This window comes from Crinia signifera, chromosome 1 (assembly GCF_055691185.1).
Source record: "Crinia signifera chromosome 1, ASM5569118v1, whole genome shotgun sequence".
Taxonomy (NCBI): Eukaryota; Metazoa; Chordata; class Amphibia; order Anura; family Myobatrachidae; genus Crinia; species Crinia signifera.
This window is the reverse complement of record NC_139217.1, coordinates 384,176,541-384,198,010: the sequence shown is the minus strand read 5'-3', so window position 1 is coordinate 384,198,010 and position 21,470 is coordinate 384,176,541. Positions and strand designations below refer to the sequence as shown.

The following is a 21,470-nucleotide window of genomic DNA, read 5'->3' as shown; positions in this document are numbered from 1 at the left end:
AAGGTTAAACCCTGCGCCGGACCCAGGTCATCTCGGAACTGAGATTTTTTTTTTAAGCCTATAAAGCTACTGTGAGTCCTGCTAGAGAAATGCATTATGTAAATATCATCATCATTATTAATATTATTATTGTTATCATTATGCCATGAAGAAGAAAACAAGAAATTGGGCAAAACGATGTTGCATTGCAAGTAAGGCTGATCGAACATGTGCAGAGAGATTTAGACTTGGGTGGGCTATATTTTTTCTGTTCAGTGTAAGTACAGGCTGCTTTTGCATGTATCCCACAAATGTTATATAGCTTTATTTCCTCACTGCCATTTATGTTTCAGTTTGGACAAACCCCACCCAAATCTAAATCTATCTGCGCTTGTTACACAAATAGCAGGTGTTACTCTGTGTTGTAGATTACAAGTCAGTTTGACCCCACGTCCCAAGTGGTCTGAAGTGTCTCCTCTCTGTCCATCTCCCGAGGTGGAAACTGCTTCTTGTCATCAGACCCCTCAATATGGGGGCATGTCTAGTGCTCTCTGAGCATCTGGAATGCGCCTAGCCCCTCTTTCTCCCACGTCTAGATTCTGTGTGCATGCTCCTCTGCTCTGCTAAGCAGTTGGAGATTCCCAACTGCCTCCCCACTGCAGGACATTGCTGCCTACAGGAGGGACTGCAGGACAGTCCCTAAAAACAGGATAGTTGGGAGGTAATATGCAGTGCAATATTGTTCAAATAATCTTTCAGGGAGTGTCGGATGTATAGTTTAGGATTTCAATAGACAACTGAAGGCACTGTAATGTACATACTTACCCACTCTACTGGGCACCCCCAAAAAGTAGACAAGTCTCCCGGAGAAACCCCCCACTTGCCTGCATCCCCTTGCAACCGCCCATGTACCCCCACAGCTGCCCGCTTAATGAACGGAAGTGGGCGGGGCAGTTTTGCAATTTTTGCTGATTTGTGTAACTGTAACCCCACTCCTGCTTTACAGTGCTGGTAATGTGGGCAATGTATAGAAGGGAGTGGGCCGCTGGGAGCAGTCAGACATTAGGCAAGTTTGGACTGAGAGTATTTATGTATGTTTATTAATGGATCTGTCGAGGTTCCTTACATGTATATGTAAGAGCTTAGGAAGAAATAACATTGAGTAGGGTTACATGTGTACAGTACATGTTATATAAGATTGAATGCAACATGCCAATGGAGAACATTAATGCTAATGGGTCTTGCAGTGTTCAGACCTGTGCCATGGGAAATAGATGCTTCATGTGATGTGTAGTGGACCCACATTAGTTGCAGTATCATCATATTCCTTTATCTCACCCATTAACTCGGCCTGTGACTGAATAACTACCAATGTCACATGAATGTCACATCCTCCACAAGCAGGAGAACGGAGTAATAAAACACTAGTATGTCATAGCATCACTGCCTGCGGAATCAGGTAACACTAGTGTCACTTCCTCTGTAAACTCTGGGGTATCTCTGGTATGTTCTGTTCTCTATGATATATATATATATATATATATATATACTAGGTGATTCATCGCGCCCTACGGGCGCTCTTCACACCGTCGTAAGGGGCTGCGCCCCCTTAATTTGTGAACGTTTGTATATGAGAAATATGGTTAGAATTGTATGAAAGATGCCCTGTATTGCAACTTAGGTGTCCGCGAATCGCGGGAGGGGGGGTCGCGGAGGGTGCCGCGAATTGCAGGAGGGGGGGTCGCGGGGGGTGCCGCGAATTGCAGGAGGGGGGGTTGTGGGGGGGTGGATGCTGCGAATCGCGGGAGGGGAGGGATTGCAGAGAATCGCGGGAGGGGGGTCGCGGGGTGGGTTGCCGCAAATCGCGGGAGGGGGGTTACGGGGGCGGGGGTTGTGGCGAATCATGGTAGGGGGGGTCGCGGGGGGTGTGCCGTGAATCACGAGAGGGGGGGTCACGGGGTGGGGAGCCGAGAATCGTGGGGGGGTGTGTGTGTGCCGTGAATCGCGGGAGTGGGGGTTGCGGGGGGGGTGTGACGCGAATCGCCACAAGAAAAAATCAACACAGAAAGGTCAACACATGTAAATGTTGACATAAGTGTGGCACTTCATTGGTGTCCATGTCGACACATGAGAATGAATATGAAAACATTCAAAAAATGAAAAAAAAAAACTTCAAAAACTCATGTCAACCTTTTTCATTGTCGACCATAGCCATGTCAGTGTTTTCCATGTGCAATTTAATTCTGGAGCTGCCGCGAATCGCGGGGGGTTCCGCGAATTGCGGGAGGGGGGGTCGCGGGGGTGGGTGCCGCGAATCGCGGGATGGGGGGTTACGGGGCGGGGGTTGCGGCGAATCATGGGAGGGGGGGTCGCGGGGGTGTGCCGTGAATCACGGGACGGGGGGTCACGGGGTGGGGTGCCGAGAATCGCGGGGGAGGTGTGTGTGTGTGTGCCGTGAATCGCGGGAGTGGGGGTTGTGGGGGGGGGGGGGTGGGGGGGGGGTGTGACGCAAATCGCCACAAGAAAAAATCAACACAGAAAGGTCAACACATGTAAATGTTGACATAAGTGTGGCACTTCATTGGTGTCCATGTCGACACATGAGAATGAATATGAAAATATTCAAAAAATGAAAAAAAAAATTCAAAAACTCATGTCAACCTTTTTCATTGTCGACCATAGCCATGTCAGTGTTTTCTATGTGCAATTTAATTCTGGAGCTGCCGCAAATCACGGGGGTGCCGCGAATTGCGGGAGGGGGGGGGTCGCGGGGTTGGGTGCCGCGAATCGCGGGAGGGCGGGGTTCACAGGGGTTCCGGTGGGGGGTTGCCGCGAATTGCGGGAGGTGGGGGGTCACGGGGGGTGCCGCGAATCGCGGGAGGGGGGGTTGCGGGGGGTGTGACGCGAATCGCCACAAGAAAAAATCAACACAGAAAGGTCAACACATGTAAATGTTGACATAAGTGTGCCACTTCATTGGTGTCCATGTCGACACATGACAATGAATATGAAAAAATTAAAAAAATTAAAAATAAATCTTCAAAAACTCATGTCAACCTTTTTCATTGTCGACCATAGCCATGTCAGTGTTTTGCATGTGCCATTTAATCCTGGGGCTGCTGCGAATTGCAGGGGGGGTGTTTTTTCCGCGAATCGGGGGGGGGGTCACGGGGGAGGGTTTGCCGCGATTCGCGGGAGGGGGGGGTCGCGGGGTGGTGGTTATGCCGCGAATTGCGGGAGGGGTCGTGGGGGGGTTCTTTTTGCAGCGAATCGCGGGAGGGGGGGTCGCGGGGGTGTTTTTGCTGCGAATCGCGGTAGGGGGGGTCGCGGGGAGCGGGTGTTTTTGCCGCGAATCGCGGGAGGGGGGGCGCGCGGGGGGGGAGGTTTTGCCGCAAATCGCGGGAGGGGGGCGCTCACCTGGTGGCTGTGGAGTAGCAGTGCTGGGCAACATGGGAAGGCAGTGGGTGTCTGGCACTGTCTGTGGGCTCACTGAGCAGGTTCTCTGTCACATACCTCCCAACATGACCCTCTCCAGGAGGGACACAATGCTCTGTTTCTAGACTTCCCCTTAATGTATGATTGCCATCACCTGTTTTAAACAGGTTAATTTCTCAGAAAGGTGTTCAGCACAGATGAAGGCAATCACACATTAAGAGGAAAGTCCAGGAACAGAGCGTTATAGACACAGACACCCACTTTGAGTGACAGATGTAGCCAAATATATAGGAGATAGCTTATTACTGTAATAATGGTCACAACAGTTTTGCCACCTCTGCATTAGCTAAAATCCATTGATGTGGGTGTTTGCTTGAGGACATAATAACCAAGAAGAGTAACACATACAGTACACTAATAATACAATGGAGTGGAAATGATGACAGACAAGACTTTGCAATGCTAAAGGTATGAGTGAAGGGGGGGAAATGTTCTGGATGCATCTAGGGAAAAGGTTTCTTCTCCCATTGTCATAGTCCTGGTGGTTATCTGCTCTCTTTCCTGTGTTCTTATCAAATCATATTTACTTTGTGCACAATAAAACAACTGTACTATGTAAATATACCCCTCTTACGTTCAATGCTAAATGTAAAACATCTTGGTATTTTATACTGATGTATGTTGCAGACACAGTCTCAGCCTTAGGCTAGCATATCACGGATTCCATGATAGGACTTTTCATTATTGGAACACTGTTTAATATCCTGTGACTTATCTAAGGATTCACAATTTACTGAACTACGCTTCCATACTACAGTACATGCCATATATATTCCCTGTCATGCACAGAGCAGCCAGGTTGTTGTTATTATATTTATAAGGCGCCACAAGTGGTACCCAGCACCGCACATAGGGCACACATTAGAACAATACAGGGTACACAGTGACAGAACTAAACATAACAGTAACTGAAGAACTAGAACAGAGCATATTGCAGCACAATTCTTAGTACACAATACATCTGAGATGTAGGGAAGCAGAGGAGCAGTCTGTATGCTACCATTGGCAGGTTGTCATTGGTAAAGATTTATTTATTTACAGTATTATTTATTTATTAACAGTTTCTTATATAGCGCAGCATATTCTGTTGTGCTTTACAATAGGAGACAGTGATACAACAAACTGGGTATTTACAGACAGTCAAAATCATACCTCCCAACTTCTGGCCGGAGGAAATAGGGACACTTGCGCGGCGAAGCCGCGCGCGTGCCCGAAAAGGGGGCGGGGCGTATGCAAATGGGGGCGCGGCTTATGCTAATTAGCGGCGACCTCATTTTCATACGAGAATAGACGCTGTGCGCATGCGCACAGCGTCTATTCTACTAGATTGGGGGTCTCCCAACTGTCACCCCCCGCAGCGGGACAATGCCTGCCGCGGGTGGGACAGCGGGACAGGACCCGAAAATCGTGACAGTTGGGAGGTATGCAAAATGTAGGCGGGCCCTGCTCGCAAGCTTACAATCTATAGGGAAATAGGCATTAGTTCCACCAGAATGCAGAGATTCCTGGTGTGCTGTAAGATACAGTGACCCAGCAGTTTGGCCAGGTGCCAGGAGGATGGAAAATGTGAAAAAGAAAGTGGACTGTACAGTGCGGATGTGATTAGATAGGAAGCTTAAGTGGCTGGTTCTGGAATTTGATAAGCTTGCCTGAAGAGATGAGTTTTTAGGGAACGCTTATAGGTTTGGAGACTGGAGGAGAGTCTTATTGTGCTTGGGAGGGCATTCCATAGAGTGGGTGCAGCCAGACGAAAGCCCTGCAATTGGGAATGGGAGCGAGTAATGAGTGTGGATGATAGACGCAGATCTTGTGAGGAGCGTAGAGGTCTTGTTGGAAGATATTTTGAGATAAGAGAAGATATGTATGTTGGTGTAGTTTGGTCTATGGCTTTGTGTGTAAGTCAAATAATTAATATTGAATACGATAGAATACAGGTAACCAATGAAGTGACTGACAGAGTAGCTTTGCAGACGATGAATGTCTGGCTAGGAAGATTAGCCTCACAGCTGCATTCATGATGGACTGTAGTGGTATTGGGGAAGGCCAACAAGGAGACTATTGCAATAATCAATGTGTGAGATGATGAGAGCATGGATAACCGTTTTTGCAGTGTCTTGTGTAAGGTAAGGGCGAATTTTAAATATGTTGTTTAGATGCACGTGGCATGATTTCGACACATATTGAATGTGGGGAACAAAGGAATGTTTAGAGTCAAGGATAACACCTAGGCAGCGAGCTTGAGAGGTAGGAGCGATTGTCATATTCTCAACAGCAATAGAGATATCAGGTTGGTAACTAGTGATGAGCGGGTCCGGATCTCCGAGATCCGGATCCGCACGGACGTCCTGAATCCGAATCCGGATCCAGGACGTCCGCGGACTCCCGCGCAGGCCCGGAGCCGAAATCGAGGCCCGACGTCACATTGGTGACGTCGGATTCTCGCGAGATCCGGATTACATAAAAGCCGGGACCCGCCGCCGCCATCTTCATTCTGTGGGGCGACGCAGAGCAGGCAGCAGTGCTGCCAGAGAGGGGGGTTTTATTTATTGCTCCGTGAGGGGGGTTTGCTGGAGCGTTGTGTGTGTCACTGTGCTGCTTGCTGCTAAAGAGCTGCAAGTACAGAGGGGGTTTAATCATTTTTATTGTGCTGCTGGAGAGTGATTTTTTTTTCTATATTGCTGTAGCCTGCTCATCTGTAATTTGTGTCACTGCTGCTGCTACAGAATACTACAGACAGAGGGGGGTTTATTGTACTGCCGCAGAGGGGGTTTTCTTTCTATATTGCTATAGCCTGCTCATCTCTAATTGTGTCACTGCTGCTGCTAGCCTGCTACAGAATACTACAGACAGAGGGGGGTTTAATAATTTTTATTGTGCTGCCAGAGAGGGTTTTTGTGCTGCCTGGCTACCTGTTATATGGTTGTAAACACCTACCAGGCAGTCACCTCTGTTGTTGCCAGTGCCACTACCTTGTACCTACCTCTCAGAGTATATAAAAAAAAATAAAAAAAAAATTAAAAATATATAAAAATATAAAAAAAAATAATTAAGTTGTTGTTGTTGCTGACACCACTGGCTGCCGTTAGATATCGCAGACTCAGTAATTAAATTTTTAACTGTGGTTTGCTGACGCCACTTGTTGTGTTACCTACCAGTGTATCCACTTTTGTATCTTGCTGCTGTTGTCACTGGCTAGTGACAACAACCAGCTGATATCTGGGTATCCAGTTTGCTGCCACCGCTGCCGTTACATATATCGCAGTAAATAACTCCGGTTTGCTGACGCCACTTGTTGTGTTACCTACCAGTGTATCCACAAAATAAATATTGTATCTTGCTGCTGTTGTCACTGGCTAGTGACAACCAGCTGATATCTGGGTATCCAGTTTGCTGCCACCGCTGCCGTTACATATATCGCAGTAAATAACTCCGGTTTGCTGACGCCACTTGTTGTGTTACCTACCAGTGTAACTATCCACAAAATAAATATTGTATCTTGCTGCTGTTGTCACTGGCTAGTGACAACCAGCTGATATCTGGGTATCCAGTTTGCTGCCACCGCTGCCGTTACATATATCGCAGTAAATAACTCCGGTTTGCTGACGCCACTTGTTGTGTTACCTACCAGTGTAACTATCCACAAAATAAATATTGTATCTTGCTGCTGTTGTCACTGGCTAGTGACAACCAGCTGATATCTGGGTATCCAGTTTGCTGCCACTGCTGCCGTTACATATATCGCAGTAAATAACTCCGGTTTGCTGACGCCACTTGTTGTGTTACCTACCAGTGTAACTATCCACAAAATAAATATTGTATCTTGCTGCTGTTGTCACTGGCTAGTGACAACAACCAGCTGATATCTGGGTATCCAGTTTGCTGCCACTGCTGCCGTTACATATATCGCAGTAAATAACTCCGGTTTGCTGACGCCACTTGTTGTGTTACCTACCAGTGTAACTATCCACAAAATAAATATTGTATCTTGCTGCTGTTGTCACTGGCTAGTGACAACCAGCTGATATCTGGGTATCCAGTTTGCTGCCACCGCTGCCGTTACATATATCGCAGTAAATAACTCCGGTTTGCTGACGCCACCTGTTGTGTTACCTACCAGTGTAACTATCCACAAAATAAATATTGTATCTTGCTGCTGTTGTCACTGGCTAGTGACAACAACCAGCTGATATCTGGGTATCCAGTTTGCTGCCACTGCTGCCGTTACATATATCGCAGTAAATAACTCCGGTTTGCTGACGCCACTTGTTGTGTTACCTACCAGTGTAACTATCCACAAAATAAATATTGTATCTTGCTGCTGTTGTCACTGGCTAGTGACAACAACCAGCTGATATCTGGGTATCCAGTTTGCTGCCACTGCTGCCGTTACATATATCGCAGTAAATAACTCCGGTTTGCTGACGCCACTTGTTGTGTTACCTACCAGTGTAACTATCCACAAAATAAATATTGTATCTTGCTGCTGTTGTCACTGGCTAGTGACAACAACCAGCTGATATCTGGGTATCCAGTTTGCTGCCACTGCTGCCGTTACATATATCGCAGTAAATAACTCCGGTTTGCTGACGCCACTTGTTGTGTTACCTACCAGTGTAACTATCCACAAAATAAATATTGTATCTTGCTGCTGTTGTCACTGGCTAGTGACAACCAGCTGATATCTGGGTATCCAGTTTGCTGCCACTGCTGCCGTTACATATATCGCAGTAAATAACTCCGGTTTGCTGACGCCACTTGTTGTGTTACCTACCAGTGTAACTATCCACAAAATAAATATTGTATCTTGCTGCTGTTGTCACTGGCTAGTGACAACAACCAGCTGATATCTGGGTATCCAGTTTGCTGCCACTGCTGCCGTTACATATATCGCAGTAAATAACTCCGGTTTGCTGACGCCACTTGTTGTGTTACCTACCAGTGTAACTATCCACAAAATAAATATTGTATCTTGCTGCTGTTGTCACTGGCTAGTGACAACAACCAGCTGATATCTGGGTATCCAGTTTGCTGCCACTGCTGCCGTTACATATATCGCAGTAAATAACTCCGGTTTGCTGACGCCACTTGTTGTGTTACCTACCAGTGTAACTATCCACAAAATAAATATTGTATCTTGCTGCTGTTGTCACTGGCTAGTGACAACCAGCTGATATCTGGGTATCCAGTTTGCTGCCACCGCTGCCGTTACATATATCGCAGTAAATAACTCCGGTTTGCTGACGCCACTTGTTGTGTTACCTACCAGTGTAACTATCCACAAAATAAATATTGTATCTTGCTACTGTTGTCACTGGCTAGTGACAACCAGCTGATATCTGGGTATCCAGTTTGCTGCCACTGCTGCCGTTACATATATCGCAGTAAATAACTCCGGTTTGCTGACGCCACTTGTTGTGTTACCTACCAGTGTAACTATCCACAAAATAAATATTGTATCTTGCTGCTGTTGTCACTGGCTAGTGACAACAACCAGCTGATATCTGGGTATCCAGTTTGCTGCCACTGCTGCCGTTACATATATCGCAGTAAATAACTCCGGTTTGCTGACGCCACTTGTTGTGTTACCTACCAGTGTAACTATCCACAAAATAAATATTGTATCTTGCTGCTGTTGTCACTGGCTAGTGACAACCAGCTGATATCTGGGTATCCAGTTTGCTGCCACCGCTGCCGTTACATATATCGCAGTAAATAACTCCGGTTTGCTGACGCCACTTGTTGTGTTACCTACCAGTGTAACTATCCACAAAATAAATATTGTATCTTGCTGCTGTTGTCACTGGCTAGTGACAACAACCAGCTGATATCTGGGTATCCAGTTTGCTGCCACTGCTGCCGTTACATATATCGCAGTAAATAACTCCGGTTTGCTGACGCCACTTGTTGTGTTACCTACCAGTGTAACTATCCACAAAATAAATATTGTATCTTGCTGCTGTTGTCACTGGCTAGTGACAACAACCAGCTGATATCTGGGTATCCAGTTTGCTGCCACTGCTGCCGTTACATATATCGCAGTAAATAACTCCGGTTTGCTGACGCCACTTGTTGTGTTACCTACCAGTGTAACTATCCACAAAATAAATATTGTATCTTGCTGCTGTTGTCACTGGCTAGTGACAACCAGCTGATATCTGGGTATCCAGTTTGCTGCCACTGCTGCCGTTACATATATCGCAGTAAATAACTCCGGTTTGCTGACGCCACTTGTTGTGTTACCTACCAGTGTAACTATCCACAAAATAAATATTGTATCTTGCTGCTGTTGTCACTGGCTAGTGACAACCAGCTGATATCTGGGTATCCAGTTTGCTGCCACTGCTGCCGTTACATATATCGCAGTAAATAACTCCGGTTTGCTGACGCCACTTGTTGTGTTACCTACCAGTGTAACTATCCACAAAATAAATATTGTATCTTGCTGCTGTTGTCACTGGCTAGTGACAACAACCAGCTGATATCTGGGTATCCAGTTTGCTGCCACTGCTGCCGTTACATATATCGCAGTAAATAACTCCGGTTTGCTGACGCCACTTGTTGTGTTACCTACCAGTGTAACTATCCACAAAATAAATATTGTATCTTGCTGCTGTTGTCACTGGCTAGTGACAACCAGCTGATATCTGGGTATCCAGTTTGCTGCCACCGCTGCCGTTACATATATCGCAGTAAATAACTCCGGTTTGCTGACGCCACCTGTTGTGTTACCTACCAGTGTAACTATCCACAAAATAAATATTGTATCTTGCTGCTGTTGTCACTGGCTAGTGACAACAACCAGCTGATATCTGGGTATCCAGTTTGCTGCCACCGCTGCCGTTACATATATCGCAGTAAATAACTCTGGTTTGCTGACGCCACTTGTTGTGTTACTGATATATATCCACTTTTGTATCTTGCTGCTGTTGTCACTGGATAGTGACAACAACCAGCTGATATCTCGGTATCCAGTTTGCTGACACCGCTGCCTACCGTTAGATATCCAAAATATGGAGGATAAAAAAAAAGGAAAAGATGAGGAGCCACTTCGTCGTGCTTCTGAAGCTGATGCCACTAGTCATCATGACATAGGCGATGAAATGCCATCGACGTCGTCTGCCAAGGCCGATGCCCAGTGTCAAAGTAGAGGGCATGTAAAATCCAAAAAGCCAAAGTTGAGTAAAAGGCCCTTAAAAAGAAAAAGCAAATCATTGGAGGAGAAACTTAAGGTGCATACACACTGTACAATTTTTTTTAACCAATTTGGTTGAAAGACATTTCCATTGAACCCAGTGTCCTGGACGAAAGATGTTGACAAAAGATATTGTCAACAAACAAACGATGAATGATGATGCACATACCCGCCAGTTGTTCATCAAGATTGTTCGTCAACTGTGCGTGCAGCTCAATTTGAATATCTTTCAAAAAGAGCCTATAAACTGTAGCTTGATCTTTCTTCTTTCGTCTGTCGTCAATATCTTTAGTCAACATCTTTAGTCCAGGACACTGGGTTCAATGGAAATGTCTTTCAACCAAATTGGTCAAAAAAATTGTACAGTGTGTATGCACCCTTAAAGTTGCCAGTGTGCCATTTACAACGCGGAGTGGCAAGGAACGGCTACGGCCATGGCCTATGTTCATGACTAGTGGCTCAGCTTCACAAGATGATCAAAGTCCTCCTCCTCCTCCTCCTCCTCCTCCTCCTTCTCCCACTTTAAAATTTAAGAGATTTAAGGTGTCACCAACAAAAATCCAGCAAACAACTCTGCCTTCCAAAGAAGACATGGTATCACAAATCCCAGTGGAGAGTCCAAGGGTGTTGGTGGTTGCGATGCCTGACCTTCCCATCACTGTACGGGAAGAGGATGCTCCTTTCAGCATTCGCAGCACACCCTCTGCATGTGCTGGAAGGATCACAGACAGTGCAGTTGCAGATGTCGATAATGAAGGTGTCAGTGTTGTACACCAGGAGGAGGATATTGATGAAGCTGGTGCTGAGGGAGAAATTGACGAGGAGGACGATGCTGATGCGGTTTGCTTAAATGAGGCACCGGGCAAGACAGTTGTTGTCCGTGAGATCCCAAAGGGCATCACCATGCCTGGACAGAAGACCAATAAATCCACCTCTTCGGTCTGGAATTATTTTTATCCCAAACCGTCCAACAATTGTTTTGCCATATGTAGCTTATGCAAAGCTCAAATAAGCAGGGGTAAGGACGTTTCCCACCTAGGGACATCCTCCCTTCTACGTCACTTGAAGAGCGTTCATAAGTTGCTGTTTAGTTCAGAAACTGTGGCTAAGAATGTACACAGTCCAGGGACAACTAAATCCCTTTGTCCTGTTGTGTCCACGTGCCCAACTACACCGCAAAGTCCCTCCTCGTCAATTTCTTCCTCAATGAGGATTGGGAGTAGTCCTATAGGCCATGTTACTTGCCTGACTGACTCCTCTCCTATCCGGGATTCTTCTGGAGGATCCTGCATTGCTACGCCTCCTACTGCTGCCGCTGCTGCTGTTGCTGCTGGGAGTCATTCATCATCCCGGAGGGGAAGTCGGAACACTTATTTCACTAAGCAATTGACTGTCCAACAGTCCTTTGCCATGAAGATGAAGTATGACAGCAGTCATCCAATGGCAAAGCGGGTAACTGAGGCCTTAGCAGATCTGATTGTATTAGATGTGCTTCCGGTGTCCATAACTGCTGGAGTAGGATTTAGACGATTGATGGACTTAGTGTGTCCCCGTTACAAAATACCGTCAAGATTCCACTTCGCTAGACAGGCGATACCGAAGCTGTACAGTAAAGTGCATAAAAGTGTTCTCAGTGCCCTGAAAAATGCGGTCATACCCACTGTCCACTTAACAACGGACATGTGGACAAGTGGAAAAGGGCAGACTAGGGATTACATGACCGTGACAGCCCACTGGGTAGATGAATCACCTTGTCCAGCAGCAACAACAGCAGCAGCACCAGTAGTAGGACCTGGGAAATGCCAGCTCCTTCCTAGGCAGGCTACGTTGTGTGTAACCGCTTTCCGTAAGAGGCACACCGCCGATAACCTCTTACAGAAACTGAGGGTAATCATTGGGCAATGGCTTACCCCTCTTAGACTCTCCTGGGGATTTGTGGTGTCAGACAATGCCTGCAATATCGTGCGGGCATTAAAGCAGGGCAAATTCCAGCATGTGCCCTGTTTTGCTCACACGATAAATTTGGTGGTCCAGAGTTTTCTAAGAGACAACAGAGCTGTGCAGGGGACTCTTTCGGTGGCCCGAAAAATTTGTGGCCACTTTCGTCATTCGGCGGCTGCATGCCAAAGACTGGAGCGGCAGCAAACACTGTTGAACCTGCCCCTCCATCAGCTGAAGCAAGAGGTCGTAACGCGGTGGAACTCAACCCTCTATATGCTTCAGAGGATGGAGGAGCAGCAAAGGGCCATTCAAGCCTATACATCCACCTATGACATAGGCAAAGGAGGGGGTATGCACCTGACTCAAGCACAGTGGAGAATGATTTCAGTGTTGTGCAAGATTCTCCAACCCTTCGAACTTGCCACACGTGAAGTCAGTTCAGACACTGCCAGCTTGAGTCAGGTCATTCCCCTCATCAGGCTTTTGCAGAAACAGTTGGAGAAAGTGAAGGAGGAGCTGAGACGGAGCGAGTCCTCTAAGCATGTGGGACTTGTGGATGAAGTCCTTCATACGCTTTGCCAGGATTCGAGGGTGGTACAAATTTTGAAATCAGAGGAGTACATTTTGGCCACCGTGCTCGATCCTCGGTTTAAAGCCTACGTGGTGTCACTCTTTCCGGCGGACACAAGCCTGCAGAAGTGCAAAGAACTGCTGGTTAGAAAACTGTCATCTTCTGAAGTGGAAAGTGACTCAGCAGCACCTTCTCCTTCATTTTCTCCAGCAACTGGTTCTGCAAGGAAACAACTGCGATTTCCTAAACCCCCCGCTGGTGGTGATAAAGGACCAAGTTTGGACATTTGGTCTGGGCTGAAGGACCTTCCAACAATTTCTGACATGTCTACTTCCACTGCCTATGATGCTATCACCATTGACAGAATGGTGGAGGATTATATGGGTGACAGCACCCAAGTAGGCATGTCAGAGAGTCCTTACCAGTACTGGCAGAAAAAAAAGGAAATTTGGAAGCCCCTGTACAAACTGGCTCTATATTACCTCAGTTGCCCTTCCTCCAGTGTGTACTCCGAAAGAGTTTTTAGTGCAGCTGGGAACCTTGTCAGCAATAAGCGTAGGAGGTTGCTTCCAAAAAATGTGGAGAAGATGATGTTCATAAAAATGAATTATCAATTCTACGAGAAAGACCAGCGTCCACAAAGTACACAGGAACCTGTGGTGGTGGATTCCAGCGGGGACGAATTAATACTCTGTGAGGGTGAGGAAGAACAAGATACTGATGGTGGTGAGGAATCGCTGGATGAGGATGAGGACGACCTTTTGCCTCTGTAGAGCCAGTTTGTGCAGGGACATATTAAATGGCAGCTTGTGATGTGGGGGCCCAAACGAACCAATCATTTCAGCCACAGTCGTGTGGCAGACCCTGTGGCTGAAATGATTGGTTTGTTAAAGTGTGCGTGTCCTGTTTATACAACATAAGGGTGGGTGGGAGGGCCCAAGGACAATTCCATCTTGCACCTCTTTTTTGTCTTTTGAATAATGTGCTCTTTGGGGCCTAGTTTGGGTGGGAGTGCCGTAGGACAATTCCATCTTGCACCTCTTTTTTGTCTTTTGAATAATGTGCTCTTTGGGGCCTAGTTTGGGTGGGAGTGCCCTTGGACACTTCCATCTTGCACCTCTTTTTTGTCTTTTGAATAATGTGCTCTTTGGGGCCTAGTTTGGGTAGGAGTGCCGTAGGACAATTCCATCTTGCACCTCTTTTTTGTCTTTTGAATAATGTGCTCTTTGGGGCCTAGTTTGGGTGGGAGTGCCGTAGGACAATTCCATCTTGCACCTCTTTTTTGTCTTTTGAATAATGTGCTCTTTGGGGCCTAGTTTGGGTGGGAGTGCCCTTGGACACTTCCATCTTGCACCTCTTTTTTATCTTTTGAATAATGTGCTCTTTGGGGCCTAGTTTGGGTGGGAGTGCCGTAGGACAATTCCATCTTGCACCTCTTTTTTGTCTTTTGAATAATGTGCTCTTTGGGGCCTAGTTTGGGTGGGAGTGCCCTTGGACACTTCCATCTTGCACCTCTTTTTTGTCTTTTGAATAATGTGCTCTTTGGGGCCTAGTTTGGGTGGGAGTGCCCTTGGACACTTCCATCTTGCACCTCTTTTTTGTCTTTTGAATAATGTGCTCTTTGGGGCCTAGTTTGGGTGGGAGTGCCGTAGGACAATTCCATCTTGCACCTCTTTTTTGTCTTTTGAATGATGTGCTCTTTGGGGCCTAGTTTGGGTGGGAGGGCCCTTGGACAATTCCATCTTGCACCTCTTTTTTTCTTTTGAATAATGTGCTCTTTGGGGCCTAGTTTTTCTATCTGCCACTGCAGTGCCACTCCTAGATGGGCCACGTGTTTGTGCCGCCCATTTGTCTTGCTTATCATAGTCATCCAGCTACCTCGGTGCAACATTTTGGCCTAAAAACAATATTGTGAGGTGTGAGGTCTTCAGAATAGACTGTTAATGAGTGGAGAAGAAAGCTGATGGGGTTAATAATAGCATAGGAGCAAAAAAACACCTAAATTATGCAATGTTAACCATTTTTATGCTTTTTTCAAAAAAATCAGAACCCAAAACCCAAAACCCAAAACCTTTAGGGGGTGTTTTGGCAAAACCCATTAGAACCCAAAACCTGAAGGTAATCAGAACCCAAAACCCAAAACCCAAAACGCGAAAAAGTGTCCGGTGCACATCTCTATTGGTAACTGCTATTTATTGGCGGGAATATAATAATTTCTGGTTTAGAACTATTAAGTTTGAGGTGGCGAGATGACATCCAGGATGAAACAGCAGAAAGGCATTTAGAGAGTTTTAATGAACAAAGGTGAGAAGAGATGTGATGGCCCCATTTAACAAGATCACATATACTATTCGATCCCAGGATTGCATTGTAATAAGCGATCCTATCGGACTTACAGTACATTCACTCACATGCAGGGACAGGGGCCCCAAAAGGCTGTCTCTGCAATGCACTCAGCTGGATGCCGAAGGTCTGCGCATGCGCGATCAGTGCAAACCTCCCTTCCCCCCGACCACACTGCCCTGCAGGCAACCCAGAATGGCGGTAGCCCCACCTCCCGACGCAGTGCTGCCTGAAATTGATACATCGGGCAGCATTACATTTGGACAACAAGTCTAGAGGTTGAGTTAACCAAGGTTGGGGCCTAGGGATTGAGGCAGGCGTCCGGGATAGCCAGTACTCAGTACATTGAAACCATTTTATCAGGGGATTAGAAACTGATGAAGAATAAGTAATCGCAGCTATTTCAAACACATGACAAGAGCTGATGGCTGGGGCACCATTAAGGTTAGTAATGATTGATAACTAGAAGATCACTTGTTGTTTAATCTGCCCCATAATATCTAAAAATGAAAAATAGTTTTGTGAAAAAAATTAGGAAAATCACCATCAACCGAAAAGTGAATAGAACAAGGTACCCAAAATGTACTCTGCTGACGTCACCAGCACAGCCTATCAATGCAATGGAAATAAACAACCCCTAGGACAGTGATGGCTAACCTTGACACTCCAGCTGTTGTTGAACTACACATCCCAGCATGCCCTGCATCAGTTTTAGCATGACCAAATCGTAAAACAGTAGCAGGGCATGCTGGGATGTGTAGTTCAACAACAGCTGGTGTGTCAAGGGGATGCAGTTAAAATCCCGGCGGTCGGGATCTCGGCGTTCAGAATCCCGACGCCGGAATCCCGACCGCTGAAATACCGACACATTCTCCCTCCTGGGGTGTCCACGACACCCCTGGAGGGAGAATAAATTAGCGTGCCGAGCGTAGCGAGGCACCGGGCCCGCTGCGTGGCGAGCGCAGCGAGCCCGCAAGGGGGGGCGATCCACGTCCCCCCCTTGTCGGCATTTCGCTGTCGGGATTCCGGCGTCGGGATTCTGAACGCCGGGATCCCGACCGCCGGGATTCAATACTGAATCCGTGTCAAGGTTAGCCATCACTGCCCTAGCAGATACTTCATGATCAGATATTCAGAGACACAAGTGATCTCCTAACTTGTATCCGCACAATATTGGTGTAGTCCACAAAGTGGCTGCTTTATTAGTCAAGGTGGCTGATAGGTTATAATACTTTCTTTAGCTTAGAAAAAATGAATGTGTTGGATAATAGTTCTCAGTATTTTCTAGTCTAGTGATGATAAATACATGATTGGTGTTTCAGTAATGTCCTTAACAACCCATACTCTTACATTTGCAGCCTACCTGAGTGCTATTGGTGATTGTTTCCTCCCCATGAGTGCTGCTGCTGCTGCAAATACATGGTTGGTACTTACCGCTGGACCTACCACTCCCACCTCCACACTAACAGGATCCTATGGAAGCAGAACTTATGGGTATAATCCTACAGATGACGGTGGACTGCACAATGGTGTAACACAGGAGACAGCATCACTGGCTGCATCTACCATACATAATAACACAGGAGAGACCTCTTACAGCACACCGTCCACTGTAACCAAAGTCCATTCCACAGTTGCTCCAAGCAGAGAGATATTTACAACTGAGAGCCCAGATACTCCATGGATGACAGCAAGCCTGACTGCAGATCCCACACATCGTAGCCCTGACACAGGGAGAGTCCCTGGGACAGAATACAGTAATAGCACAAGTTCTTCTCCAAGCTCATCCTCAGTACCTCTCAGCATCACAGCCACAGCAATGGAAACTGACGGCACTGTTTGTATTCGCCCCGCTGGTCTCAGAGATGCAGAGGTTCTGGCTGTGGTGGTAGGGGCTGTGTTTATCACAATTTTATTAAGTAAGTAGCAATATTCTACAGAATGTATATGAAATAAACATTTATGAATATACTAGCATACCTCCCAATTGTTCCGCTCTTTTGCGGGAACGTCTCAGTTTTTTTGGGATGTTCCAGTATCCCTCTGGGGCCAGCAGTGTCCCACAGTTGGGAGCCCCCCTGTCCCCTTTGAATAGACGATGTACGCATGGGCACAGCGTCTATCCCTGTAGCCTTGCAGGCTGGGGACATAGCCAGCAGCAGCTCCCAGAGCCGCTAGCCATGCCCCTTGCCATAAGGGCCATGCTCCCCAAATTTTGGGCATACCTCCGATGGCTTAATGTTGGGAGGTATGTACTAGTGCTTACTACACACTGAAAATAAAACTGGATGCTGATATAAATATGTTCATTTTAGTTCCATACATAAGATATTGTAAACACACAACAAGAAATACTGGGGTAGATGTATGAAGCAGTGATATGGGAGGAAAAGTGATAACGTGCCTGGTACTTTATCACCGGCCAATCAGCTCCTAACTGTCCCTTAACCCAGCCTGTAACTTAACATTCAGGAGCTGATTGGCCGGTAAAAAAGTACCAGGCACTTTATCACTTCTCCTCCCTTATCACTGCTTCATACATCTACCCCACACATTCTTCCTGGCTAAACCTAGCGTCTCAGATTTTAAATTCCAATATACAGTATATTGGGAAATATTTACAGTAGGGCAGCACTGTGGCACAGCGGTCTGCATTGCTGTCTCAGAAATGTTTGATTTTAACTAGGGCCCTATCTTTTTGGAATGTGCATGTTCTTCTCCAGGTACTACAATTTACATAGAAACATAGGGGTAAATTTACTAAGATGAGAGTTCTGTTGAAGATGGGATGTTCCCCCATAGCAACCAATCAGAATATAGCCCCTTCTCGAAGACAATAGGTAGAATCTGATTGGTTCCCCATAGCAGCATACCATCTTTAATAGAACTCCCATGTTAGTAAATAAACCACTTAGTGTACTGCGTCCCCTCGCATGGTTCGCTTCGCTCGCTTTGCCTCATGCACACTTTACTGTTCCCAATCAGAATCCACATGGGCGGTACAGTATAAATAAGTCCCCCAAAAAATCGAGCCAGTAGCAGTGTACGGAGAGTGCCTCTGCAGCCCGGCACCTCCCTGTAATGCTAGCGCTGCACCTGGTAATGCCGGGCACACCATGCACACGACTATGTAAATATTAAACTTAAAGAGAACAGTGTATTATTAAAGCATTACATAATAACATTAGGCATCAAACTGTTATGGTCCCCATACATCAGTATGTGCGATTCCTCAATATCCCACACCACCGGCACCGCCAATCAGCAGCCGGTTACAATCAGCGATCCGGTGGGGAATCAGGGAAATTAAACATGTTTCAAATGCCTGACGGAAGGTGCGTCGGATCAGGCAACTGGAGCTCTTACACATTGTTCATTTCCTTGATTCAATATCTCGGCTGCTGGGAGATGTATGGGGACCGTGACACTCCAGATATCATATACCTTATGACTGTGACCTACAGTAACTGTAGAGAAAAACAAATGACATTTCATCAGTAGATCTTTACTGAAGCTCGTGGACATGTTGGACATATAAAGTATTTGATGTTCCTCTGCTTTATTGCAGGTGCTCTTCTCTACCAGTTATGTGTATTTATGAAGAAGAGAAAAAACAAGAGCGGCAGCTGCATATGTATAATTGAAAATGAATTTTATAAGTATGACCTAGAAGCAAACAAGTTACAACAAGAGACAAAGCTGTAGGAGAAAGTCACCATGTTTGTTATGAATAAATGGCCTGAAACAGTCCTAAGGACCACTGGGACAAAGGGAGTCTAAGCACAATAAATAAGGGGCTACTGGAAGTATTGTGTATGCTGCTCTGTGTGAAAGTAAAGACACTGCTTATTTTTATATCTATGTTATGTTAACATTTTTGTATGCTTTGTTTTATCCAGAAATAAAGAATAAATATAATTTTATGTAAGATTTACAACAAACGACATATCTAGAGTGGCCCAGTGTCACCCCCACTGTGTGGTACCAGTTGATAGATCGATAGAGAAAGTCAATAGGTTTACCCGAAAAGGTCAACAGGGTTAAAAATCTACAGGGTAAAATGGTTGACATGTAATAGGTCAACAGGTCAAAAGTTCTACACGAAAAACCAGCTTGTTCTTACTTCAACATTTATGTCAACACAGAGGGAGAATCTAATAGGATAAACGGTACATTAATTGATAGTCCATGTCGACATTAACACCAAAAAAGGTAGAAAAACTCAAGTCGACCTTTTCATATGTGTACCTTCCAGCATTGCTGGTTCCACCGTAATCGTATTTGTCAGGTTGTGGCCAGCACTCTCTAAGATGCTGGGATATCTTCTGCATACCTCCCAACAGTCCCGATTACCGCAGGAATGTCCCGGTTTTCGGGGACATTCCCGCATCCCTCCCGCGGCCGGCAGTGTCCTGCGGCGAGGGGGGGGACTGTTGGCAGCTGAGCAGTGGGGAATAAACGCTGTGCGCATAATGTCTATTCCCGCAGCCAAGGGGCTGGGGGCATGGCTAGAGGCTCACATAGCCTCTGGGTCATGCCCCCATAGCGTCAAAATGGTGGCAAGGCCTCACGGGATAACCACGAGTACAGACCACGCCCCTTTAATTAGGCTACGCCCCCACCTCCGACGTGCATCCTTTTGTCCCTCCTCTGTCTCATTGTAAGTTGGGAGGTATGCTTCTGGCACTGTTATTAGATGCCGTGTACATGTGTCTATTCACCCGCTGCTTAACCACTGTTCTGCTAAGCAAAGCAGTGGTGTGTGATCCCCCATCTCCCCCTCCACCACTGGACCGTTGGGAGGAATGGTAATATGTGTTCAAAAATGAGTATGGGAACATTGTATTTGTATGTCAGAGATTCATGCACAGCAATAATGTCATATACTGGTGATAAACTGATAAATAAGAAGAAAAAGAAGAGGAAGAAAAATGATATATATGGCACTTTTCTACAATTGGACTGAATGTGAACTTCAGATACTTTGAGCATAATACAGAGGTTTAGTTTTGTATAAAATAAAGAAACAATGAACAGACATTTTGGGTAATAAAATCCAAAGATTATTCCTCTTACAAACAATGGGAGTAGGAGAGATCCTTGCTAAATCAGAATCAGTCATTGCTCATTCTGCACAAGGGAGTCCCAGATGAGGCAGCCATCTTGGATACGCTATGTAAATTACAATGTACTAATAGCAATTAATGAAAATATGAAATACAAGGGTAAAATTAAAAGTGGCTAAAAGGATTACCACTACAGAATGAGGGATATGGTCTACTCTGTAATTGCTTTATCAATCATCTCATTTACAACTATTTTAAAGTGTAGTGAAAGAAAATATCAAAAGAGGTTGCAGTCACATGCATTAATTTAATTCTGAATTCCATACAATATGTGTATGAATGTGAATATGTGGGGTTAAGGAATCCCATTTAGCGGCATAATACTAGCAGCCCTGGTTAGTGTTCGGACACCAGAAATGTCACCACATTTGGCATAGAATATATTAGTATAAAGCTCCACCTAGTGGATATATGGAGAATTACACACCTCAGTGACAAAATATACTTGAGTCTCTAAACTACAGGTTCCTAACTGCAACATCTTGGGATATGGAGTACTGTTTTCACCACAGTGGAGTATCATGACTAAATTATGAAGGCATCAATGATCCTTTATTGTTCTAGGATAACAATAAATCTATATTAAGATCATAATAATAATGTCACCCCCCTATCCTATCAGGAACTACTTGAACGAATCTGGTTTGTTTCCAAAATGGAATATATTACCAGTCTCAAAAATAATACAGTGGCAAAGTTTCATGCAGTGTGGGAACCCTGGTATTCTGCACAACACTTGTCTCTCCCTGGCCTTGCCTAATCGGACTGCATTTTCTTCTTCTAGTTCATTTTCATCTCACCTACTCACCCTGCCTCTACCTTG

General features: G+C 45.8%; 1 long non-coding RNA gene across 1 annotated transcript; it reads left to right on the top strand.

Moving 5' to 3' along the window:
* Positions 1 to 602: 602 nt before the first annotated feature.
* Positions 603 to 19,376, top strand: LOC146031007 (uncharacterized). The gene is made up of 3 exons (XR_014456491.1): positions 603 to 700; positions 16,880 to 17,440; positions 19,090 to 19,376. It is a non-coding gene; the product is annotated as an uncharacterized LOC146031007 (long non-coding RNA).
* The last annotated feature ends 2,094 nt before the right edge of the window (positions 19,377 to 21,470 follow it).